A 19452-nucleotide genomic window follows, 5' to 3' on the forward strand; every position below is an offset into this window, starting at 1 on the left:
GCGAGACAAAAAAGGGCTTTGTGTCGCTGACGATTTCTTCTCGCCATCCGTTCATCCATCCATCCATCCATCCGTCCATCTGTTCAAGTATTCAGCACTGTGACACGATCATTGTGACAAGATAGCTTGTGCGGTTGTGGGTAGTGCGCACATATTTGCATAGCTTGGCAGCCCGTACATCGAAGTTCAATCACACTGCACAGGCAACCCGGTTACTCAATGGCTGGTGGGGTTCGTTACAAGGAGCATTGTTATGGAAAGGCTTGCTGTCCGAGTGCTAACGAATGAATAGAATTCTCTTATCCTTTTAAGAACTTGCAACAGTGTTAGTAACCCGACCAAATTGTGCAAACGAAAGTGTCTGGTGTGTCTGTGTGTTATGCTTCTGCTGAAAGCGAGTTCGTAATGGCATGACATTTGAATATTTAATTTTAACATGACTAAATGTGTTTTGAAAACATTGGTACCTTAACATCAAACACTTAAGCAATACATGGTGCGTTCGTTTGGCATGGTTTCTTACTTTTATCATATGTTTAATTATGTTGAAAAGATTCTCTTGATTTTTAATCTTTTATCCCCTCTTCTTCTGAACTACAAAGATATAGCTCTAATGAGAAGCGAGTACATCCCATGAGTCTAGGCTATAATTTTGTGTATATAATAAAACTTTTAACACCTAAAAAGTTTTTGGTTAGATTGTTGGCCAATCATACGATAAACCTGTTCTAAAGAGAAATGTATTTTTTTTACTATCTATCTGAATTCCAGATTAATCTTTGATCGTTAATTGAAAATGTCAATTGCCACATTCCAGAAACTATTTTGTATTCAAATTGTGCAAGATAAAATAACGAAAAACTGTGCCTTTCATTCGCAACTCAAGCTACGGTTGGTGATGATTTGAAACAAATTAACTTTCTACTGCAACAACTTCATTTGTCACTTCAATAACTATTCGCTCGCAAACAAGCGATGCAGCAAAACGGCTTTAAAATACAGTGCATAAAACCAAACGCGCTAGAGAAACAGACCTGCCTTTCATTAGAAAGCAAAACCAAAAAAAAACTAATAAAAGCATGCTGTCCATTGGAACCCATCCCACCCCCGGAAACGATTCATTTGAGCTCGAGATTAAACTGCCACATGGAGTTCTGTTCTCCAACCATCCGGCAGCTGTAGCTGTAACGCTGCGTCGCCGATATTGGGGCGTATATGTTACAAACCGGAGGCAGCAGGCAAAGAGGAAACAGAACCAGCCTGCCATTAATTTGCGAACAATGTAACATGTTGTGTATTATATGCTAAACGAGCTGGCTACACAACCCAAACTGCCTTCCCAACTCCGCCCAACGCAGTGCCGCCACATCCAAAACAAAACGGACGAGAAGTGCAGCGTGATCGCAGATCAGAAACAACGGCACACACTGCCTGCCGATGACGACGTTGCTGATGACGGTGATGGTGATGCTTACGGCAAATGTTGACGACTAACGGCACGGCTCGCCTTGGCCGTTTGGCCGCTGGCCGGGGTCCGGGGTTCGGTTTCGGAATACTAATATGACCTACTGGCACGGCGAAAGGTTGCGGTCACACAAACTCGTCCAACAGTGTTCCAGGCTTGGCGTTTGCATACCAGGGGCCTGCGACGATGGTGCATGGAAATTGTGTTACTACGCTTCTGCTGGGCAGTCCACGGCACAATCGGTCCACGAAAGGGTCTCCGGCACGGACGGGACGGGTTGTTTTCGTTCCAAAAACACTGTGCTTCAAAAGCACTGTGCTGTGCAGGGTTTCATTTGCATGTTTAGTTATGTTATTTATATAGAGTGTTTTCGGAATGTGTCGATTTAGTTTTGCTGGGCCGCATTTGCATTTGGAAGAATAAATGTAAAAATTATCAAACCTCTCAGACCTACTGTTTGTGGATTTTTTAAATTGGTAAATAGAAGCTTATGTTGGGGAGTTAATGTCGCGTTTATTTTGTTTCAGTTGGCTTTTGTTGTTGAACATGACGGACATGGACAAAGGTGCTATTTGTGTGCTATGACATACGTTTTTGTTGTTTCAACGCTCAGTTTCCCGTGATGGACACTCAATGTGGTACTAGCTTTTTGTTTTCATTGCAAAACATGCCTAAGATAACGGTTTTATAACAATAATTGGCATAACATAGCATAACAAAGAATTGGGGACGATTGAGGTTTTATTGAAATTTATTGTAGCATTGTATAAGTAGAAACGATTCTTTTTAATCTAAGCCAAGATGCTACGTATAACAAACTGACGTATAAAACGAATATCGTTAGAAGTCGATAGTAAACTGATCATCTAAATTATTCTCTTAGTAACTTTGTGCTAGCCAAATCCTCTAAAAACAGTTAGCAAGATTCATTGAAAGGGATGTTGTTGCGAAACAGTTTATAATTTAAATGTTAATAATTGCAACTTTTAAGAGGAAAGGTTTTACTTAATTTTCCTGATTTTATTGAAAAGTTATGCGGTTAACAACTTTCGCGGATTCGAAGATAAGTGGTTGTTCATGTTGTATGATTATGAGACAAATGCGATCGATTTGACAAATTAGTTGTTAAATGGAGTTATCACAAATTACCCGACGTGCAGTATTTAGCCCTGGGTGATAAGTGCTTAATTTAAATTTAAAAATCATTACCTCAATTTTTTGAATATATCTAGCTTTAAATCACAATTTTCAAGATGTTTGAGTCACCCCGAGTCCTCCGCGTCAACAGACTGTATTTCTTTTTAATGTCCACAGTTAAAACTAACAAAACCAAGCACCTCCCAAGCATACCCGTGCCCTCCACCACTGTTCACGGTGATAAACAAGCTGCGCAACTTTCTCACAGTTAATAATGTCTTGGGGTCAAAATCGGATCAATAAAGACTTCTCAGTACCCATGGCATGGAGCCACTTCATCGCAGGGGAAATGCGCTTGCCAATGACCAATTGTGCGTTGATTGAGTCTCAAGTCCCTTTGCACCGCTCTTGACAGCACCAACAGCAGTTCAAAAACGGCACATGCAGCGCTTCACACCCAACAAAACCATTGTACAATGGTGTACAACCCTCCACTGTCAAACCGCACGCTGCCTGGAAAGGAAATTTCGTTCCATTTGTTTTGCATTCCAACCCCTGCCCGGGATGCAGCAAAGAGGGAAAGCGAAGGGAGAGAGAGATAAAGAGCAATGCCAGCAACACTGTTTTCTACCCCGAGTCCGCTTCCTATTGTTGTGATTGAATAATTGAAATCAATCAAAAATAATACCCACCATGCTGCTGTGTGGTTCGTTCTTGGTTCTGACTCGGTTCCTACACTCCATGACCAAAAACCCTAAGCGAACAGCTTCAAAACCTCCTACCACGGTTCCGTACGGCATTCAACGAATGTACGATTGTTTTTTCTTTCTTTCTTTTCTGGTTTTTGCCACACTTTCCCACACACACACACATTCACCCGATCACCGATTGTGCAGGGTCAAAAGCGTCTTCGGAAGGCGCGCGCGTAAATAGCGTTTCCCTCCTTTCCGTGCCAAGCCGCGTCCAGCCGCATTGTTTCGCGGATTGCTTTTGTTTCGCATCATCGGTTGCCACGTTTCACGGACACGTTTTCGCCTACCTTGGCCAGCCGCGGGTGGTGCCGGGAGTCCAGGCGGAACAACGTGTAAGTCGATTCGCCGGTTGCTGCTGCTGCTCCACGCTTCCGAGCACCAACGTGTTTTGTTCCGTGCGCCAATCTTAACGACCATTTCTAAAATCGCAATTTACAACCCCTTTGGCCCTTTTTTTCAAATTGTGGCGCAGCGACCAGGGCAGTTCTGGCTGCAAACCATTGTATTGGCAGCGGAGCGTCGTGAGGTTGGAGGATTTTACGGAAAAAGATACCATAGCAGTAACAGAAGCTTCATTGTGTTCACATTTTCATTAGCTAGAAGCCTCGGGTTGCTTTTTTTTTTTCATTCGGCATACGCTATGGCCGCATTCAATTGTTCGGAGAAAATCGGCAACGTTCTTAAGATAGATACAAGTGATCCGTTTTTAGTTCCCGGACATTCCCGGTTTGCTTTGCTGAGCGTATTTGCCATTCCCGCTTTTAACAACAAATCCGTCACCGAACCCCGTGTACGGTGTCTGGGACAGATTCGATTTCAATATGAGCACGGATCCCCGGGGCACGGAAATCCTAGACCGGTAACACGACACAAAGGCCAGGGCTGGCAGTGAGCCGCCCATGGTGCAGCAGTTTACGCTTGTGCTTGTTCATAAATTTCGCGCACGTATTGTGTGCGTGTGTGTGTGCCGCGTTCCGTGCACAATGTTAAAACTTTTCCTTCCCCATCCCACTACCCGGCCGCAACACCCTGGTCCCTGGCCCGAGGGAAGCCTGTTTTCTTTAATCGCACATAGCGATCGGCTGAAACTGTCAAGCCCTAATCTGAAACGGCGTGCATAAGAAGAACGGCACAATAAGAAAACGGTGTCACCAACCGTATCTGGCCTGCAAAGGGGTGGGGGGATCGGTCATGGTTTGTTTTCTTTCCTCCCTCCTTTACGGCACAGCTTAACTCTGCTGGAGAAAGAATAATTAATGAGCCGCACATTGTGCGCAGCGCGTTGATCGACGATCATTAAAATCCGACAGGGTTTGTCTCTGCCGTGCGTGACAAACCCCCTTTTGAGCTGGCCTGGCTGGTGTTGGTACCTTAGGCTTAGGCCCGTCTGTGACAGTCTGGTCCGTTTAAGGGAGAGCTGTTACTGCTACCGCTTACGAAACAACCAAAACGGCTCAGGTAAAACACCCGACCGTGGGGTGGAGTGAGAAAGTATGGCGCTGCGATGATCCGTCACGATGTTGCTGCGCTGGCGAAGCAGAATGAAGGTCAGCTGGTCAGCACACTGGAGCACCATCAGCCGACGGCTAACTATGATGGATGAAGGTTCTGCCCCGAAACCCGCTCGTGTCATTCTGAAAGATAGATTCCCATTTTGCAGCGCACTCCCGGCTACCTGTGCCCGTGGACAGAGGAATGTGCTGTGCTGTTGTGCATGCTCCCGTGTCCTTGCTGCTTTTAATCACTGCTGGTGGTTGGCTCGACCGTGGAAAGGCTCTTAAACAAATACCCTCTCCGTTTGAATAGCTACGTGTTTTATGCCGATTAGATTGTTCACCATGATTGAGAGGTTTCAGGGATAAAGGATATTTGTTTCTTTTTTTATCCCAGTGTGGAATATTGACAGTGTTTGTGACATTCAGACAAATATAAGAAATAAATCATCGAGCTAAAAATAGTGACAAAAAAGTAAACCTGTATTGCAACGGGTGCTATAACGTTTGCAACAAACTTCATTTTATAAATGCAATGTTGTACATCTTCAAGAGAGAGAGAGAGTTGTATATCTTCTTGAAGAAACAATAAGAAAAGATATTGAACTATTGCATTCGTAGCTTATGGATGAAAAACAACCGCAACATATTAAATTTCTTAAGTATTATGGCTTACCGAGCCTACATTCATATTTAGAGAATAAATATCGTCTGTAAGCATACTCATTTATTAAATATATTTTTTCCGAAAGTTTGTCTGAGCTTCAATTTCTCTGGATTGTGTATTTCAATGTAGAAATATAATTTACCTCGCAAGATAAAACGATTATTAAAGTCGTTTAACTATTTTTCTATTTTAACTAAAAAGAACATAGCCTTCTGAATAAAAAAGAACATCTAATATCCATCCTAATAACTCCAAGCTCGGAATGGTTCTTTGGCCTCAAGAATACAAAAAATAAGTTCAATTTCAACCTAAAAACTCTTCTAAACAATTTAAGTATGAGCTTCATTGTGTTCGTCGTCGAAGTCGAAGAGTCGGTCCTTTGTGAGTCGGATTGATTTTATTGCAACACAAGGAAATCCTGTATAAGTTTGAATTTTGCAATAAACAATTTTTAGACTTCTTAGAAATTCATAGTTAAATAGTTGCATCAGTGAAAAAGATCCGACCCATTGATAATAAAACTATTTTTAGCTACAAGGTCGTACATGAAAGACTGCAACAGAACTTCTATACGATTTTTTTACTAATAAGAAGATTTTACAGACTGCCTAAATGTCTGGTTAAATGACTTGGTCATGATTACCTCAATTTCCTAGAAATCCTGTATCATCAATATTATTTTTCAAGAAGTTTTATCTAAATGTTACTCCTTTACTTTGTGTACCTTTAAGACAACCCAACTTAATGTAATTGATAGCTTTAGATAATGTACCTTCCCCAGAATATCTTCATACAATCACGGCCTTTTTAAAACTTCTCTCCATTGAAACAAACCATCATTCCAAAACAAGATAGCACGCTCCTTATCCTAAGGGTTTCTTCCTTTAAAAAAAGCGTAGAATCTTTGATCAGTGCCCTGGAGTGCAGATAAACATCGATCAGCAGTGTACGTGCACGGAATCGAACCGCGTCCCGCAAGCAATCGTGTAGCATAAATCAAACGCCCAACACAAAGGCCTCTGTACTCCTGGTCCATTCTTCGACGACGTGATCTCTTCGCTGCAGACCGCGATCAGTTCCGTAAGAACGGAAAGCCCAACAAGAAGGGAACGGTTCGATTCAATCGAACTAATGGTGGGGTCTGCCAGCGAAGCGAAGCGAAAAATGTACCAAAACATCCAAGCTACAAGACACGTTGTTTACACTTTTCCTTGTTCTTCACCACCGTGGTACTCCTTCAGAAAATCTCCTTGGAAATGATTCAGTACAGATTTTCGGTCCAGTTTCGCAATTCCCCAGGAGATACGAGAGTTCCAGTATCTTTCGCCTTGATTGAGCTTTTCCTTATCCGAACGAAAGGAAAGGTGCGAAGGGTTTTCCTCTCCTCGTCGCTAATCTCCGGCAGCTTATCTTGAGCAGTCTGGCCCCTGCTCCGAGACTCTCCTGCTTTACGTTTGCGTTCGATGCATCGAGGTTTTTGGTTTGCGTTTTTCCGTCTCAGTCCGGTTCCGTACCCTGCCCAAAGTGGTATTTATTTTCATTAACAAATCGCTCGGGGTGCTTTAAAAGATTCTGCATTCCTCGCCCGTACCCATTCCGTGGAGTGGTCCTCCCGGAGGACAAACCCCGGTAAAAGGTTGTGTTGTGTTATTGTTATCTTTTGAATTTCCCTTTTTTTTCCTTCGGTCCCGCTATTAAAGCCTCGATTTGCGATAGGATCGAGACAACGGCCGGCCGTGCATAAATACAGCGTTGGATTGTGGCAAGCGTTCCTAGCATAACCACTATCTGGCCGTTGGTCCGCCAGGGCTCGATATTTGATCTGTTTACCCTCCCTGTTAGGACGAAAGAAATGGATTTAATTTTATTTCTCCTTTCCCGATTTCCTAAACACCATCATTTTGGACAACAATCAGGCAAAAGGGACGTTGGCTAACTAAAAGGGTCACACGGCGCTGTATCTATTAGATGGCATATCGCATTTCAACCCTTTTTCGTTGCTCTTTAATCGTGCAACTAAAATGCATAAGAAACTGGAAAGAAGCGTACTCCTTATCTAAAGCCGGTGCTTAACACTGCAGTCAGTTCGAAATGCCCTTCTGTCCAACACATCCAGCACAACAACAAAAAAACTATCTCGCGTGGAGCAGTCACATAAGCACACATTCCCACAGGCCGAGCCATCCGGGTCGATGGTCGGGGAGGGGGATGCCAAAAACGCGCACATTGTTCCGCTCAAAGGAAATCGTTCATAAATTGTATCTTGCGCACAATTTCCGAAAACCAATTAATTCCAAACGAACGAGACGCTCTATTCACGGCTCGGCGCAATAAGACCTCCGGCACCATCATCTCCATCATCATCTGGGGTTCTAGGCGTTTCAAGTGGCACCGTTAAGCGAACCCGCACCGAAACGAATGCCAGCCTCTACGTTGGTTAGCTTCCCGGTTGGCCTTTGTCGAAACGGCAATAAATTCTACGCTGGAAACCAAATAATGCCCGAACCCGACGAATCGACGAGATCTCCCACTGGGTCGGTGAGGATTGTTCCTAGTTTATTGTACTTTTTCTCTCGGTGTTTTTTTTTCATGGATTTCAGTTGCTTGCTGTCCTTCCCTTCGTGGTCGTTCGCTCTCCTGCTAGGCCGCAACTCCTAGCAGCGTAACCGGGGTGCCGAATGACGTTCATTTTCCCGTGGCGAAACCGTATCCGAGGAGGCAGCCTTAGCCGGTCTCGTCTTTCCTACGCAGCATGACGAATGCTGAGCCGTGTGTCACATGACGTATCTGTCAACCCGCGGTCGCTCCTGGCACACGGTAGGATGCAAACCCGACGGCAGACAAGGCAAGAGGAAAATATTCATAATAAAAACTACAATGTCATGGAATTTCATGCCTTCTTGGCGTTGCGTCGCAAGGCAATGTACGCATCGTACGGAATGACGACATAAAATACCATTCGCATTATAGATAGCTGTACTACTATTACAACTACTGCTATGCACACTGTTCAGGCAAGTGACAAACCTCCATCTGGGCATGCATGTGTGTGTGTGTTTTCGATCTCGCCCCCCTAGAGAGCAACCAATTCCGGTAACGAGCTTCCCGGGATGGAGCGATGGAAAACCTTTCGGGCAGGGAAAATCCCTTACATGTGCTCTACATTTAACGGCAATTGGTAACGCTATTCCCCGGGAGGTGTTGTTTCCGGCCAACCCCGGCCAACATATGGCTGGCATTGGCCCAAAGGTTTCGCTCGGTAATGCAGTAGTGCCCAATGACGCCATTCGGTTGTGCCATTTCGAACGATTCTGTTTAATCTCGTGCAATTCCAGCGCACCCGGAACACGTGTGAAACGCAACAACCAAGGTGGGGGGCTGCCAAAGGGGTTGTTGCATGTGCTGTTCTTGTTTTTATTTTTCGGTGGCAACATTGTGTGTGTGTGTGTCACTGCAAATCGCTCGTAAATTATAATGGCTTTGGCTCATTAAAACCGCTAGCACCTTCCCACGCTCGGCAGTGTATCGGTTTGCAGCAGCAGCGGCAACAGTGCTTTAGCCAGCGGCTCTGTGCTGATATATTGATGGCAATTTTTCGTTACAGCTACAGTGTCTTTTGCTGCGCGGCAACATCTGCATTGCCGATCAGAGTGGCACTTTTATTTGCATCTCCTTTTTTCGGTTCTGTCATCGGAATGTGTGCCGTGTGCGTGCGACCGCGCAGGGAAAGCTAATTTCAATTAATATTTATAGCGTGACGAGAATGCGCTATGGCAATGGGATTAGCGAAACGGACAATTTCGACACACACTGATCGAGACACGGTATTATAAAAAGTTGAACGAATTAATTGTTTTCAAGCATAAAGTCAATTATGTCCCAATTCAGCTGGTGTATTTTTTTTTCTCTATTTTTGTGCAGATAACTTTCGACGAGCCCGTCAATCACATGCCACATGTGTGTGCTACAGTTGCTTCTTTTTTATTTACTAAAGTTATACATAAAAGGGTTTCAAATTATTGTTTTTTTTTTTAACTATAAGAACTCTATACGTCTACTTTAAGAAGAAAAACAATGGGTAAATAGTGAAGAAAATAATTTAATTTCAGGAGTAAGTGTCACTTTCGGACATAAATTTCATCTGGTTGCTAAAATGTCCTAAATCCTATCACAATGTTGTATTACTACAATGTCTCTTATATTCTAGTCGAAAAATTAAAGACTTCGTCCATAAAGACGATGGCAGCCAATCAGTCTGGCTTAATCATCTATCTTTAACTTAAAATTATGACATATTATCAACAAGCTTTATTGGTTTCCAGAAGAATCCTTGCCTTCAAACAATGTTTGAGCAGGTCTTAAACAATTGCAAAAAGGCTTTAACTGGAGGCACTTTTAATCGTTGTTTTGAAGTTTTAAATGCTGAAATCTAGGTAATTTTTATTAAATTGAATTTGAATCATTATGTCTTATGAACATTCACAAACGTAGAAATCCTGGACACGTCTTAGTGAACAATTAGTTGAAAAATGCAGGCATAATATTTTGGAATTACATTACCACAATCATCAACTCTCCATCCTTATAATGTTTTAAAACTCTTAGCAGCTTTATAACAGATTCCTTTGTTTTATAAAGGTAATCATGGACAAATCTACATGAATGGGAAAGGACTATTTATTTATCATACTACTAAGTAAAGAAACTACTAAAATTAAGATATTCCGCCGTACATATGGATCCGTTTAATTTTAATTGTTTAAGTAAAAATGGCATATGAATACCTTCCATTACCAATTAAGTCTGATTTGTTATTATACCTTCAGTACAAGTCTCACTAGCTCCCCCTCACCGTCCCCCTCCCCATCAAATTCTGCATTCTAATGAAAAATAGTTGGCATAACAGCCCTCTCCCCCTCCCTTAGTCTTTTCTCCTAACCTGAGGTAAGTTTATTTTCGTTGCAAACACTTTTAATTGGCTCGATGGGGACGATGTTTTCAAATCGTCAATTATGACCAACCAAGTACGATCGAGCCACGATGTACTAATGAGTACATCCCTGCCACGAGGTGCCGTGGCCGGCGTGTGCTGGCAGGAATCCGTTCGATTAGATTCAGATTTAAATCATTTCCCACACGCCCGCAGCACCGCACACACCCACCCCACACATCACCGCCGTCGATTCGTAACAAATCGTTACGATTGAAGATGACAGCACGGTACAGTTTTATCGAATCCGTTCCATCGCTCAGCACCACTGCACCACTGACGACTGCCGGTGCCAGCAGACGTGCACCACGGCATCACGCTACACCGCACGGAGCAGGCACGACGTGCAAATGCGTGTCTGCGCCCTTCCGTCGTAAACGGTGGGGTTGCGATGAGCGTAACGGGTGGCAGCGACGGCGGCGGCAAAACATTCGTGTCTTCATGGTCGTGCATGTTGGCGATGTTTCTAAGCTGTCAAACACTCCCGGCGTGGCTCGGTGTGCTCGTGCGGCCACGCGTGTTGGAGACAAACAAAGTGCACTGTGTAGTTAATGACGTGATTACTAGGGGTCCGGGTACGCGGGTGCGCGGGTGCACAGGAGCCCCCGGGTGCTCAGGGACATTTGTGGAACAAACCAGGAAGACGGTACCGACTGGGGTTTTACTGTCCGAGGCGAGGGACAGACGACTAGGGAGATGGCGTCGCCCCGGTTGGTCCGTTGGTCCGCTTCCTGTCACTGGCGGCAAACAAGCAACATAAAGCACACATTTCGATCGGTTTTTAATGAGAACCGTTCAGCTAAAGTACCCCCGGTCGTTACGAAATGATTGTATAACACAGTGTTGCGCACACCAGTGACCGTTTCTGTGTTGCTGGCCGCACTGAACGTATCCAATTAAAGGTGAATACATTATTCAGGCGGTGCAGCCTGATACGCAGCCTCGTGTACGGGTATTATCTTTCAGAAGTTGTACAAATGCTGGCCAGAACTGTAAACCTTTTATCGTTCGTAGTTTAAAAACAACCACTCCACCCTGCGCACTGCTGCCATACCTTTGTGCATCAGTGTAGTGGTCGCTAGAAGATGTTCCGTCGTCACGCATTCATAGACGAGACACGAGTGCCGGTTCAGCAACAAACATTGTACTTGTGTGTTCTGTCCTTAAGATTCTCCCCTACCGCCCTGCCCTGGTCGATGGTATGTTTTGTGAGGATGCCAAGAATAAAGCGCTGTTCTCTGGCACTGCCGCCACCCATCATACACAGATCCTCACACCCGTCCCCACGCCCAATGCTCGAGACATGCGATGTGCGGTCGAAACGGATCGGCTCATTGAACGTCTCTTCATCAACAATTGTCATCATTTTGTCCATCCCGCTTGATGGTCGGATGGTTCCGTGTGGTGGATGGCCCTTATTGTCCCTTTTACTCGATTGTTCCCCCCTCGCACTCCCCACTCTTTTCCGTCAAAGACGACGACGACGACGACAAAGTCGTTATCGTTATAATAATATCCATTATTCTTCCGGCCCTCGTCACTTTCTTCGCATCCCGCACTGTGCTGTCGATCGCAAGCGCCCATCGCATCCTGGTCACGGCACCATCCCGGCTCACTATCGCCGGGCACCCATCTGTATAGCATTTATTTTGTAAATTACGGACTTTTATTGTTGAGTGATTTTAACGAATGTGCTTGTTCGCATCGTGCCTCTTTCATTATTTCTTCATTTTTACTGCTGCTGATGAGCAGCAATGACTGTCGCCCCGGCGCAACAGCAACGAGCGGTGCAAAGCGATGGAACGGGATTGAATGATGGGGTACAATCCTTTCCCTGTTTGCTGCCATAGCCTTAGTATGGGGTGTGATGGGACGGGGACAGGATTTCATTCCGCATCGTTGTAAATGACGATGCGATCACATTGCTCCTTTTTTGGGAGGGAAATGGTAACTTCGTGACCTCTTTATGCTGTCTCCAGATGCTCGTTTAAGTGTCTGCGAGCAAAAGGCAGCGCGTCCTGCTGGAGCGTTTGACAAGCACCGCGTTTTCGGGCATCCGAAAATGGATTGCTTCGGTTTGGTTTTTGGGGCTGGCGTAGTACAATAATGTCTGGCCAAACGCGTTTCTCGAGAAAAGCTTTGTAATTTATGGTCGCGTCTTTATCATTCCCTGCGAGATTGCTCATCGATTCGCCGTTCGGCAACGTGCACGACCAAATTCCGGGAATTCAAGAACCATTATTTCATAGATTTAAGCAGCGGAAAACTTAATGCCACTCATGAATACCCCGTTCGCTTAAGCTTTCTGCCCACCTCTTGGGCGTCATCGAAAAGGGATAAGTTTCTCTAAACCCTGCCCGCCCACCTGCCTTTCGTTGTCTACGCCTACGTCTTGACACGGCAATGACTGTAATCTGGCACGACCCCCTGAGAACTCCCCATATACACACCGGAAACCGTCCCGAGCGACCTGTAATATTAATTCTAATAACGATAATAGAAATCGGAGGCAACATCACACAAAACCTTACATATACACAGAAAATCCATAACCATACGATTCTACGCCGAGAATTAATACTTTAAGGCTTACAGTAACGATTCTGCCCCGCAGGGCACCATACGGACAAGACAAGGACGGAAAAAATAGATTCAATCCTTTTGCGAAAAGGGTTAATTACCCTCCGAAAGTATAAATAATAATAATAGTAATGATACCTATGCCCCACGCGGTTTAAATAATCGAAAAGAGGGACCGCTTTCACTCTTAGAACCTCGACTTCGGCAGCCAACACGCGGGACGCGATGTCAGAAATGCCAGCGAGAACCGGCCGGATGCCGAAACAACCTTTCATTAGCGAAAAAGGAGGAAAAAAGGGGAAGGTGCCAGTGCCAGAGAATTCGAGGGCACCGGGCAGAAGGTAGAAACATTTAAATGCTGACCCAAAACCAACCAGCTTAAAAGGCACAACACTAACGCACTTCGCACGATAGAGAATGATAAATGAAGCAATGAAGCAGATATGTATGTGTCCGGACACATTCCGCACCATATTTAGCGCACCCAACGTTTCGTGTTTCGACAATCGGGAAGGTTTTTTTGTTGTCATGCGTAAAGCGTGTATTTAGAGAGGAAGTAACAAGACAGCAGGAAAGCACCTGAATGGATGGAAGGAAGGAAGGAAAAAAACAAAGTATATTATGAAGATCATTATCACCGAATAACATTATTAATAAAAGATCAGTCCCGCAAATGGTTGTCTTGTGTAGCGGGGGCCTCAGGAAACGGTCGTCGTCGTGTTTTTTTTTGTGCTTTGGTTAGCTGTGCTGAATACTAATGATTCGTGCACGATTTAGCCCTGCGAGTGTAATGAAAGAGTGAAACCGATTTGGAATTTATAATTATGATGATAAAATAAGTACGCACGGAAATCTATTCCTGGCAGCAAGACTTCTTATTCTTTTGAAAGATGAATGATCCTAACAAAATTTCGCGTGATGCGAGATCGGTCCAACAGCTCTGATGGCCTTTCCGTGTCATGGATACTTTAATGAATTGAGCACCAAGTTTTAGATTTTGGCCGGAAAAGCATTCAACTATATCGAGCTTGATGAAATGAACATGATATTTTGTTGAAAAAATCCTTTTTAAAAATCCTCCAATGAACGGATGCTGAAAATTATCATCTCCAAGTGTTTGTTCCTCATTTTTGGCTCATAATTACCCGTAATCAGTCTAGACTTGTACAGTCTATTTTTAAGGTCTATCTGTTTTGATGAGTATCGAATCACGTCTGGCCTTGGGGAACTGAACGCCTCAATCATTAGTCCTCCGGGACGCCCGAATTCTCTCTGCGAAGAGGCAAATGTTCCAATTATGGATGAAGACAACTGGCTGGGACTCTCTTTCCTAGACTTGGTTTTTCTGAGCCTTCAAGTCTTGGCGTTATCGATTTACAAAGCCGATCGGTTTATATAGAAGGCTCTCCTTCTGGACATCAGCTTCTGATACGAAACCAAACGAAAAGCTGATGCATTTATGATCACTCCAGATGGAGCTTAGGCTCTAGTGGTCAAACAATTTATTCCAACATCACTGCGTCAGCATTACCATTTCGTTTGGCAGGCTTGCCAGTAACGTTATCAAAGTTTTGAAAGGAACGCATTACCCAAAAACCATTCCACAAAGGACCCCTTGTGCCGAAATGTTGATCCCCTCGATACCGCCTTTACTACTGGCATGTCATTGGAAACTGCCGACCCAGAAGGCACAAACCACCACCACCAGCCAGCCCTTTTTTCCGCAGTGGTACAGTCCGCGTTTGCTCCCTCCCCGGTAGTGCTTCCGAGATGTAATGTAATTGCATAGTAATTACAGGTTCTAATTATCCTTCCAGCAGCGGCAAGAGGCAGAATCGGGCAGGATGTTTCACTCGTACCCCCTGAGCCTTTCCTCCGGTACTCCGCCTCGTTGCGTTGTTCGCGTTTGTCAGACCGAAAGGGACAGGCCTTTTATCAAGCTTCATCGCACGGTAGCAGGAAGTGGAAAATATGATTTGAGGAAATTGTAGGGTTTGCAACGCAGTTGGCGAGCATTCACAAGATTGCAGATCTTGTGCTACATCACACACACAGACACATACACGGACACGATCACAAGGTCTTGTGGTTCCGTGTTACTCACCGTCTATCATTCGGGCGTTTCGCAGTGGAAAGGGTTTTGTTCGAAATGTAGAAGCGACCCTTAATTGCTTCTCGTCGCTTTTTTTTACACTGATGGGGCCTTTTTGGTTCGTTTTGTTTCCCTGGCTTTTATTATTCGGCGCCTCACAGCCGAGTTCGAGGTCGAGAAGAATTTCGGTAGCTCCCATGCTCCATTCTGGTAAACTGTGCTGCCCCGCGCGCCACCGCTCACTGTCCGCAAACAACACGCTCCCTTCCCATTCACGTGTGCTGCTGGTGGCTGTGTCTCAGCTGAGTCAGCAAACGAATCGAAACGCCAAATTAAACGCCAGGCAAGGGAGAAACACATGCGGCACGAATACAACCTGCACGAACACACATGCCAAACACATGATGGAAGAGCGCGAGACGGCTGGGTTTGGCTGGCTGACTGCTGTTGTTTCTCCTCTCCCTTGGCTGCATGCAGTCTTCTCACTCCCTTACCCGGGGGGTGCCGTAAATGATTAAGAGTTATTAAATTTTAATTACCATCACACACAAGCGGTTTTAAGGTTAGAACTGAGGCGAAACTTGCATTTCGCATTTCGTTGCGCTCGCTCTGCCGCTTGTCGTATCCGTTAATTATCGTTTTGTGACGAAGATTCATCAAACAAAAAAAAGCAGCAAACAACAACCTTACCGCAAAAAGAAGGAAACAAGAACCATCGGCATGTGGCGAATAGTGAAGCACGCAAAACCGGTTCGGGGGTATTTAAAGTGCAATGCGGAATGTGCATCCATGCTGTGTGTGCTTCGTTGCTCTTGCTTTAATGCCAGCAAGCAAACACACACACACACGCGGACACAAGAAAGTATGCCAATCTTGTTTCGGTTGCAGTTGCAGTTTTTTCGTGCTTCGTGCGCTCTTATCTCTTCGAGATAGATTGCAACCGAGCGAGGTAAGGTGGTGCATTTGGGGTAGGATTTCTGCTTGAAGTGTGGTACAAATTGCAGCACCAACGCGTTTGTGTGCGCCCCAAAAGTGCACTGCTTGCAATTGGTTATGATTGGTGTTTATTTCTACATGCTCATGCTGGGGGCTGCTGTGGGAGAGTTTTTTTTTTTAATTATTTGTCCGTTGCCAAACACAACCGGGCCCATCGGTTTAATAACATACACCGTGCTCGAACATGAGGGAACACATGACATTCGTTCGATTATTGCTTACGAAGAGTGTTTCCATTTGCGTACCAAGTGACACTTTGTGGTGTTATGATACTGCTTGGGCGAACTGTTTGCTACAAACTTTCCCATTTCTGTGCGAACCTTGCCAGTGATGGGGTTGTTCAAGCACGATGTTTGTTTAGCTCATTTGTACAGAAAACCTCCTTTGTTTGTGTGAAACTTGGCACAACAGCCCTCAAAGTGTAACATGTAACGCTACAGGCTGTGTATATTTATATTTTTTAAAGTGTCGTTTGCAATCGATTCCTTCTTCGTGCAATCGAAACGCTAGCCCCCGTAGCAAAGCAAAAACGCAGCTGTTTTTGTGTAAAATTTAAAACACACATTAGCTACTTGTTCACAACACGATGTACGCCTGCTGATGCGAACCTAAACCCGAGAAATCCAGGTCAAACAAAGTCGTTCGCACTTGGTGTTTGTGGTGTTTTTCGGCTCAGTTACATGGTTTAAGTATAAATGCGCGGAAAGTTAAAAAAAAACCAGCCACCGAACCGAAATAAAACACACACACACACTCATCTCAAGTGGCCACCGTTGCCGACTGGATTTCGTCGGAGAAATAGACAGTTTGAGGTAGCTTGTAGTGCTGACAATTTCCTTTCCACCGCTCAACAACACGGCCGAAAAAATAAACCGTTCCCAACGCCGATCACTCAGGCCCAGGATTCAGGCACGGAAAGGGAAAACAGGAAAACAGCCAGCACCACCAGCACCGGCGGTGGCCACCATCGACACAGAAGAAAGAAAACCCCACATCACAACGGGGCGGGGGCTGGGTGGCTGAATGCGCAATATACATAAATATCGCATTTGGAGCCCTCATGCTACATACATATTACATTATTTTTATTCGAGCCCGCTGCTCCGAAACGAGCAGCGAGCGGCAAGCCCTCGGAGGGGAGGTCCCTTAACGGGTGGTCGTCGCTGTTGGCCCTGAACTACCACCATGGCCGCCTTGGCGTGGAAGGAACAGCAGCAACAAAACAAAACAAAACAAAAAACACACACACACACACATCATCATCATCAGCAGCAACGGCAGCAGCAGGCCCACGGCAGCTGATGCATGCCGATCTCGGGACGCGGCCCAGCAAAACAGCCCCAAATGTCTAGCGCGGAACGCATCAACCTCCCGGCAGCGGTGTGTGTGTGTGTGCGTGCCTGTGCCATGTGCTTGGCAAGAGAGGAGGAATGGAATAAATTGTAATACACTGTTCATAAATAACTTCGTGCAAGCGAAGCACACAACGCCACCCACTTCCCACCGTTACAGCAAAACACAGCAACAAAATACAGCACAAAAGTCAACAACGACGGGAACGGCGGAACACACGGATTAGCCGCTTGCCGCGCTGTCGCTACAGAAGAGTTTTGCAGGCGAGATACGGCGAAAAAGATACCGTCGACAGCATCAACAACATCTCGCTCGCCCACTTGTGGACACGACTCACAAACAACCGCAAAAGAGACACAGACACACCAACTGGAGCTCGGCTGGAGGAAGGAACGACGGGGCTCGTGGGCTGCGGGTGGTTTCGCTCATCTGACGCTCGGGTCAGGGGTGCACAATTCGTTTGCGCCTTCCCATTTTTTCCCCTCTCTGCGCTTTAACGTTTTCGCTTTTTTGATGACTGATCGACTGATCTCCGACTGTGGCATTTGGTTGTGGCCCGCAAGCTTATGGACGGACACACCCACCTTGGGGTGATTGCGAGGATGAGGGGGAGGAGGATTATAATAAAAATATACAGCCGTATATCGAGAGCCTCGATCGAGAGCGGGATTGAAAGATGATTTAATTAAAATAATTGAAAGATTTATTCAAACGGAGATGATTCGGTTCGGTTTCCCATTTATTGCTCCGGGCCCGGCATGTTCCGCCCCGCGGTTGCCCAGAATGCACACCATCACGGTCCCGTCATCTTCGGTGCATGATCTCTCTCTCTCTCCCTCTCGTTGTTTGCCATTCCCTTCGCTCGAAGGAAGGAAGTTTCAACAATCGATTCTCTGGCTGCCTGTTTGTCGACTGCGGAGCCCGCGAAGGATTTATACATTACCTTTTTTTGCCTTTTTCCCCCTGTTCTATGGCCCGGGCAACCCCCGTGGGTTTCGATCGATGTCGAGCCGTTTCGTTTCGGGCGTTTCGGGATTAATTATCCTTTTCGATTGTGCGGGGCAAACTGTACTGTTGGAATACACAAACGCACACACACACATGCCCGGCGACGCAAAACGGGTTGGCTGGCTGGCTGGAACTCGTTAGTTTCGATGAATGGGGCGATTTTATCCGATCCGATCCGACAATCCGTCCCGTCCATCAAGACGCCGGCATGCTGCTGTTGTGCGATGAAGATGATGATGATGCTGCTGATGACGAGGATGGACGGGGAAGATGGTAATGAAGCAGAGCTGGGCCAGGTTTTATGAGCGTTCGCTTCGCTTCTTCCACAGTACACAGTAAAATAGATAAGATCGTGCGAGGTTCTGGGACGTGGATGTTGTAATAATGAAATAAAAGCTACATTGTCACACATCTCAACAAACCCAAACCGAGGCAAAAGAGTTGGAGATACACATTGAAACGGCAGAACAGCACAACAGTCATTCTCGGAAGTCTGTGGCTCACTCGAACGGCTCGATCCGCGAACCACCGACCAATGTTGCTGTGATTTCGTTGGAATAGATCAAGCCGTGAGGGGGTAATAAAACTAATCAACTCACCTTGCACCATAAATTGGGGAGTGGGACGGGATGACTTGAACAGAAATTAAATCTTTTATGTTTTATGCGGGTCCCCATTATGATTTATTGTATGTGTTGAAGTAAGTGCTACGAGCAGCACAGGTCCATCCCCCCAATAAACGATCCAAGGATATGTTTTGTGTGTGCTTCACGCTATCAGGAATGTTTTATTGGATTAATTCCTTTTCCTTAACGCAGCACATCATAACGATCTTTCATTTTAGTGGCTTTGTGTCTGTATTTCGGAAAGCGTACCTTAATGTTACTCATAACTTTAGGTTCTTGCGATACAAAGTATT

Source organism: Anopheles coluzzii, chromosome 2, assembly GCF_943734685.1.
Source record: "Anopheles coluzzii chromosome 2, AcolN3, whole genome shotgun sequence".
NCBI classification, from domain to species: Eukaryota; Metazoa; Arthropoda; class Insecta; order Diptera; family Culicidae; genus Anopheles; species Anopheles coluzzii.